The sequence below is a fragment of the Mandrillus leucophaeus genome, unplaced genomic scaffold (assembly GCF_000951045.1).
Source record: "Mandrillus leucophaeus isolate KB7577 unplaced genomic scaffold, Mleu.le_1.0 Scaffold194, whole genome shotgun sequence".
In the NCBI taxonomy this organism is placed as follows: Eukaryota; Metazoa; Chordata; class Mammalia; order Primates; family Cercopithecidae; genus Mandrillus; species Mandrillus leucophaeus.
In genome coordinates this window covers 1,268,484-1,276,967 of record NW_012101965.1, presented here as the reverse complement: position 1 = coordinate 1,276,967, position 8,484 = coordinate 1,268,484, and positions in this window count along the sequence as shown.

The window sequence follows — 8,484 nt, the reverse complement described above, 5'->3', positions numbered from 1 at the left end:
TTAAGTATTTAAGTCCCTGCCATCCTGCAGGCATTATACTAAGCATTAATCTTATGATGAATAAACAGAAGAAATTTTCACTGTTGTATGGAGACAGATTTTGGTTCAATAAGAAGAAGAACATTCTAACAATTAGAGTTGCAAAAAAAAAAAAAAAAATGAGTCCTGTGCAAAAGAAGTAGGGCATCTCCATCTGTGTGACTAAAGACTGCATTCCCAGTTGCCAGGGATAAGGGTGCTTTCTTCTGTGTTGGGAGGCAGGTTACCTCTCAATTTCCTTTCCAAATTAGGTTCAGATGGAGTTGTGTGAAACGAAAAATATTTAATATAGATTTGAGGCCGGTCACAGTGGTTCACGTCTCTAATCCCAAAACTTTGGGAGGCCGAGGTGGGTGGATCACCTGAGGTCAGGAGTTTGAGACCAACCTAGCCAAAATGGTGAAACCCCATCTCTACTAAAAATACAAAAATTAACTGGGTGTGGTGGCACGTGCCTGTAGTCCCAGCTACTCGAGAGGCTGAGGCATGAGAATCACTTGAACCTGGGAGGCAGAGGTTGCAGTGAGCCAAGATTATACTGCTGCACTCCAGCCTGGGCAACAGAGAGAGATTCTGCCTCAAAAAAAAAAAAAAAAAAAAAGATAGATAGATAGATAGATAGATTTGATAAAAAGGAAAGATTTGACATTTTTAGTCTTACTTTTGTATTAAAAAAATAGGTGCTTTTCTGATTATGAATATAAAGCATATGCATTATATTTCAGATGGTTAAGTTGCATAGAAGGAAGTAAAAAATAATTCATAATTTCACAACCCAGAGATGAGCATCATTAACATTTTGTTACTCTCCTTCCAGATTTTTCCTATGTATCTATACACCATAGAAAGTGGAGCACACACATATTTTTCCCAAAATGTCATCGTATTGTACAGACTATTTTTACATGGCTTTCTCTTTCTTAAAATGTATTATGGGGATCTTTCTATATCAACAGAGAGAGATTGACATTACTCACATCGAATAACATGTTGTGTGAAGGTACTATGATTTGTTTAGTCAGTTTTCTATTAATGAACATTGAACATTTTTGGATGTTTCCAAAATTATTTGGTTTGGCTATATTCCTAAGAGAGAGAGAGAACATGCAAACTGCCTTCCAGAAAGAAAGATTGTTATTAATTTTGTTAATCTTTGACAATCTCAAAGGGGGAAAATTTGTTATAATTTGTATTTTTTTGATTACTAGAAGCTTACACTCTAGTGAGGGAGACAGACATCAAAGGTCACAGATAAATATAAATATAAATTTACAACTGTAATAAGTGTTATGACAGTGAGTCAATACAATGAGTATATAAGCAAGAGATTGACATGATAACTTAGTTGGGATCTTAAGAAGTCAAGGAAAGCTTCCCTGAAAGAATGATGACTGGGTGATGTAGTCATCAGCTAATCAGGGGAGCATAGATGAGAGCTAGAGCAGGCATAGAGAGAATTTCAGAAAGAGGAAATAGCATATGCAAAGGCACTGTGTATGTTCTAGGAACAGAAAGAAAGCCAACATGGACGGTATGCGACAAGCCAGGGCCAGCACAGTGCTGTGATGGAGCCGGAGAGGGAGGAGTCACCACATCACTCAGGACCTTGTCATTCATGGTAAGTTCATATTCATATATTCCACTGGCCATATCTGTTGAAGGATTCTGATCTTTATCTGGAGAACAATGGAAGTCATTAAAATATTTTAAGCAAGAAAGTCACATAATAAAATCTACATTTTGAAAAAAATCACCTGGTTTCAGGTTGGAAAATGTTTAAGTCGGGGGCAGGGTGGATGTGGGTAGCCTCCTTTCAAGGCTACCACAGCATCTAGGAGAAAGATGGTGCTGGCTTAGATCAAGGTGGTGTCAGCAAAGCTAAAAAGAGAATGGATTTGTGAGTCCTATGGAGACAAGACTTGGAGAAGCGTTGGGTACCAGGGGCAAGGAAGACTTCGAGATTCCTGGCTGTAGGGCTTGTGGTGATACAATCCCAGGGTATTCTGGAAGAGGACCACTTTTAGGAGAATGATGTGTTCAGTTTTGATCATGAAACTTAAACACTTTTCATTATTGGCCATTTGTATTTCTTATATGTACCTCCTATTGTGCAATTTCCTTTGACATTGCTCTTTTTCCTCTCATATAATACCCCATTACTAGGGATAATACACCTTTTTCATATATGTTGCAAATGTTTTTCTCAATTTGTCATTTCCTTTTTCAGTTATTTGCTTTTAATTTTATTATTTTCTGTAGAAGAGTTGATATTTTATAAAATCTAAACATTATAAAATTGTGTATTACCTTTTAATTTTTGAAATTAAGCTATGGACATCACAGAAAATTTAATTGTAATTACCAATCAATCAGAATTTTCATCCCAAGATTCATATTTTAATCATCCTCTTTGTATAGATAGAAAAAAAGAGCTCACCTAAATGAAGACATGAATAACTTTGTATAAGAATGTCTAGAAATTGAATTTTTATGACAAATGTCAACATTGTCATTTCTTCATGTGGTATTTAATATCTATGGATCACTTCAGAATAAAAAATTTAGAACTCTTTTAGTCTTCCAAATCAGGCACTTACTTAAGTCTTCCAAGTCTTAGTATCTGCTCTACAACCCCTGTCAAATACTGATATTTGAGAGAAGTGGTGTATATTCCACAGGTGATTCTGAAGGTCATATATGCCTTTTCATCTTTGTATCTGTAAGGCTTAACACGGTACCTGTTGAATGAATTAACAAAACATTTTCAATTAAAATACTTAGACAGATAGGTGCACTGGCTCACATCTGTAATCCCAGCACTTTGGTGGGAGGCTGAGGCAGGAGGATTGCTTGAGCCCAAGAGTTCAAGACCAGCTTGGGCAACATAGTGAGATCTCATCTCTATAAAAAATACATAAAATTAGCCAGGAATGATGGCATGTGCCTGTAGCTCCAACTGCTTGGGAGGCTGAGGTAGGAGGATCACTTGAGCCTAGGAGGTTGAGGCTGCAGTGAGCCAAGATCAGGCTACTACACTCCATCCTAGGTGAAAAAGTGAGACCCTGTCTCAAAATAAAATAATAAAATACTTAGAATAAAATGTTTAGAAATGGTTATATGTACAAACATCCCCTGACTAATAAGCTCTTGGCTTAATAATACTTACAAATGAATGACCATTGCCACTTGCCCACAAAGTCCTCCCATAGCTATCACTGATGTCCTGTTCTCCAGGAACCTTCCTCTGTCGTTGACACCTGGATCCATGGAGCCCTTCCCTACCATTGCTGTGGAGATCACCAGGATCCTCTGGGCGCCCTCCACCTCCTTCCTTGCTTTGCTTTCAGACCTCTCAGGCCAGTGGCACCTATACCCCATTCCACCCTATTGCCAAAAGCATCAGAAATCTAAGAGCCTCAGGACTCAAGAGTCTCAGGGCTTAGGACTCAGCATATAAGGTGGTGATGCTCTGGTCTTTCTTTCTGGAAATGCTACAAACTATACTCAGGAATATTTCAGCCCCATGATAAATTAAACGAGATTTTGTGAGTTTGCTTGAGAATATAGCCACCATTTATAATGCTCCTAAGCACAGACTTAATAAAATACCTTCTGAAATTGGTGATTACTTGTAGAGTGAACATTAATATTTATGGCAAATTAATTTTTCTTCTTATTTGACAAAATATTAAATTGGATGCATATTTTTCCCTTTAATATTAAAGCCTGGTCCAATTGTAAGGATGAAAAGGGAACTGTTCCTTTCTGGGAATCCCTGCAGCTGACTCAAGGGATCTACCAGCAATGAAAGCAAGCAGCATTTCTTTCTCCTTCAAACACATGGTGATATGATTTGGCTGTGTCCCCACCCACATCTCATTTTAAATTGTAGCTCCCATATTCCCACGTGTTGTGGGAGGGACCTGGTGGAAGATAACTGAATCATGGGGGCAGTTTCTCCCATACTGTTCTCATGGTGGTGAATAAGTCTCATGAGACCTGATGGTTTTATAAGGGGTTTCCCCTTTTGCTTGGCTCTCATTGTCTCTTGCCTGCCGCCATGTAAGATGTGCCTTTCACCTTCCACCACGATGGTGAGGCTTCCCCAGCCACGTGGAACTGTGAGTCCATTAAACCTCTTTTTCTTTATAAATTCCCCAGTCTCAGGTGTGTCTTTATCAGCAGCGTGAAGATGGAAAATACACATGGTTTGTCCAATCACTTCTATTTTGTTTGTGCATTAAACTCTTAAGCTTCTAAGGGGCATGGTCTGTACTTATAAAACAATACACTTATTTGTCCTCCCCAAATAAAAAAAAAAAAATAACTGATCACAGGAGGAGAAACTCAGTCTTTCTCATCCTGAAGTTCTTTAAAAATGTCTTTAGTGTTGGTTAAGACAGAACATTTTTGCAGAATAAATTTCTGTGTGTGACAAAAGTGGATCAGAGCAGTTGAGAAGATGCCCGGATAGCTTTACTGACCAAGAGGAAATTTTCATTTCCTTCTACTCTTATGACCAAAAGTTTCTTCTCCGAAAAGCAGGCCCAGGATTAGAGTTCTTGACTTTCAGCACCCATCCTACCCCATAGCCAGAGGAGCTCAGCCCGCCATTTAGAGTGCACAGGTTATTACACCATGTGCAGGGACCCTAGAGTCTAAGCCCCACACATCAGAGTTTTAATCAGAGGAGTAGACATTACTTGTTTCAGTTTCACCCAAGTTCCTACAGGTCAGGTATGTGTGTTGATTCCAGTTCTCTTTCCCACTTCCCTCTGACTTTTATACCCAGCCACTGGTCAGAGCCATTTGAGATTGAGAGAGGTGAAGTCCGGTTCTGTTTGGTTCTTGAATCCACTACTTAGTTCCAAGAGAAAATCACGTTTCTTCCAACCACTAAATTATTGAATCTGTGGGTCTGTCGGAATTTACTGTCAAACTGCATGCAATTCATCTAAAAGTATACCTACTTCAAAAAGATTAGAAATAGCTTATTTTTTTCCACAGTAAATGGAAAGTAAAGGTTAAAATATAAGAGAGAACATCTAATAGGAATAAATTATTGGGTCCATGGGTCTACTGGAATTTGCCAACAAAACACAATTCTTTATCTAAAAGTATAACTGCTTCCAAAAGTTAGAAACAGCTTTTTTTCATAGCAAATGGAAACTTAAGGTTTAATATAAGACAGAAGATCTAATAAGAATATAAATAGATGTTTCTAGATACCTGGAGTAATGTACGTATAATTGTTCACTCAGTCATTCATGAATATTTTAATTGAGCAACCACTGTGTACCAGGCACCATGTTAGGTATTGCATATGTAGCAAAATAGACATGGTTCCTTCCTTCTTGGCTTTGAAACTACTTGCACCTGGAAGAGATACCTGACCTGGAGCATGATCAGCATAGTGATAGCCTCAAAGGCTCTGAGGGTGGATTTGATCACTTATGGGGTGTTGGGGCAGTGATGGGGAGACAGAGAAGAAGAGGGCAGAGAGAGGGAAAGAGAAAGAGAGAGACTGTGAGAAAGGCAAAAAAGAGGGCTAGGACTGACTGGTGAGACTAATCTAATCTTTCGAGTTTGAGCAAATAGAGAGAGCCAGAAATGAAGCCTAATAAAGTACCAGACAAATAAAAAGAAAACAAAGCAAATGTGGCTTTGTAGAATCTAATAAAGGAGCATGGTTTCAAGGAAAGAGTGGTCCATTATAGCAAATGCTGCTAAGAGATAAAATAAAATGGAGGGCTTGTCTTAGGTATTTAAAGAAAAGAGGTATTTAATGCAGAGGAAGGGCTGGAACCTGGTGTAACTAGAACCACGTGGCAGGGGAGGCACTGGGGAGCCTGGAACCCTCATACTCTTCTTCCAACACTGAGCTCTCTTCCACTCTTCATTCAGGTCAGGGCTTGTATGTTGCTACTTGTGGGGAGCCTCCCAAGTCACAAGTCTGGGCTAGGTGCCCCTCCTGTATGTTTCTGTAAGTACTGTTTACTTCCCTCCATTGCAATTATATTTTTTCTTGATTGTAAACAGCAGCAACCATCTCTGATAAACTGAAGCAGAAAAGACAATTTTTTGGAAGGCCGTTTGGGAGTTTGCAGAATTTTAATGTAAGAACTAGGCTTAGAAAACAGGCCAAATCCAAAGAAGATCAAGCAATGGAAACACAGACCAGGTTACATCTCCAGGTGTGCTGGTGAGTTAACCAGGCAGCCTCACACCCAGCTCACACCTGGCCCCATCACCACTATTGCCACCAGATGCTGGGTGCTGCTGCCATAACACCAAGAGAATGAGTTCCAAACTGTCCCCTTCTTCTTCAGTTTACCAAGTTGTGGCAACAACAAAAAAAAATTGTACATATAAAGGAGGGATTTGGCCAGGTACAGTGGCTCACACCTGTAATCCCAGCACTTTGGGAGGCCAAGGCAGGTTGATTGCTTGAGCTTAGGAGTTTGAGACCAGCCTGGGCAACATGGTGAAACCCCGTCTCTACTAAAACTACAAAAATTAGCCAGGCGTCGTGGCAGGCCCCTGTAGTCCCAGCTACTCGGGAGGCTGGGACAGGAGATTTGCTTGAACCTGTGAGGCAGAGGTTGCAGTGAGCTGAGATCGTGCCATTGCACTCCAGTCTGGGTGACAGCGTGAGACTCTGTCTCAAAAAAAAAAAAAAAAAATTAGCTGGACTGGGTGGCACACGTCTGTAATCCCAGCTACTTGCTGAGGCAGGAGAATCACTTGAACCAAGGAGGTGAAGGTTGCAGTAAGCTGAGATTGAGACACTGCACTCCAGCCTGGGCAATAGAGTAAGACCCTGTCTCAAAAAATAAAATAAAATAAAAATAAATAACGAGGGGATTTAACATTTAGGTACAGTTTAAAGCATAATAAGTGAGCACTTCTGTAGCTACTGCTAAGCTATTCTTTTGAAGTCCTTTAGTATTCTTCTCATTATTTTCCCCTCATTGCCCTCATCTCATGGGTAACTAAGTTTTCTGGATTTGCTCTATTTTGTGTGTGTGTGTGTGTATGTGTGACAAGGTCTTGTTCTTGTCACCCAGGCTAGAGTTCAATGGTGTGATCACGGCTCACAGCAGCCTCGACCGCCTCTTGGGCTCAAGCGATCCTCCCACCTCAGCCTTCCAAGTAACTGGGACCACAGGTACCTGCTGCCATGTATGGCTAATGTTTTTTTTTTTTTTTCCAGTAGCAATGGGGTCTCCCTATGTTGCCCCGGTTGGTCTTGAACTCCTGGGCTCAAGTGATCCTCCCACCTCAACCTCCCAAAGTGCTGAGATCACGGTCATGAGTCACTGTTTCCAATCCCTGGATTTGCTTTTCTTTATAGTTTTATCATAGATTTGTGTCCCTATATGAGATCTAGCATTGTTACTTTTGCCTGTTTTTGTGCTTTATATAAATAAAATCACACTGTATGTATTCCTTTGTAACATGCTTTCTGCTCACTATATATTTTCAATGTTGGTGTGAAATAGCTATCGTTTGTTCACATCCACTGCTTTATGGTATTAATATACCAGAACTACTTTATCCTGTCTACTGTTAAAGAAGTAAGAATTTTTTTCCCCCAGTCAACAATGCTGCTAATTATATACACACACCTCCTGGTGTACATATTAAATAATTCATTGAGGTCTATAGTGAAAGAAGAATTTCTTTCTTTCTTTCTTTCTTTCCTTTTTGAGATGGAGTCTCGCTCTATTGCCAGGCTGGAGGGCAATGGTGCGATGTCAGCTCAGTGCAACCTCCACCTCCTGGGTTCAAGTGATTCTCCTGCCTCAGCCTCCCAAGTAGCTGGGACTACAGGTGTGCACCACCATGCTCAGCTAATTTGTATTTTTAGTAGAGATGGGGTTTTACCACGTTGGCCAGGCTGGTCTCAAACTCCTGACCTTGTGATCCACCCGCCTCGGCCTCCCAAAGTGCTGGCATTACAGGCGTGAGCCACTGCACCCGGCCGGAAGTAGAATTTCTAAGTAATAAGGAATGTGAATATTTAACTTTACTAGGTGACAACAAATTATTTTCCAAAATAACTGTAATAATTATATACCCACCAGCAGTGACGACTTTTTTTCACTTTCCCACACCTCTGTCAACATCAGGTAGAACCCAACTTTATTATTGTTGTCAAGCTAGTGGGTGCAACAGAGTAGCTCGGTATAGTCTTAAGTTAGGTTTCCGTGATTACTACCAAGTTTGAGTATTTTCCTATGTTTATAAGCCATACACATTTGCTCTTCTATGAGATAACTGTTCAGGTCTTTTACCTGTTTCTCTATTGAGCTGTATGTGTCTCTCCATATACTTGGGCCTCCTTAAAGTTCTTTAATAAAAACTTCAGTAATTCTGTACCAAGGACCTACACATTTTTCTTACATTTATTCTTGGGTAGTTTATATTATTTCATACTATTAA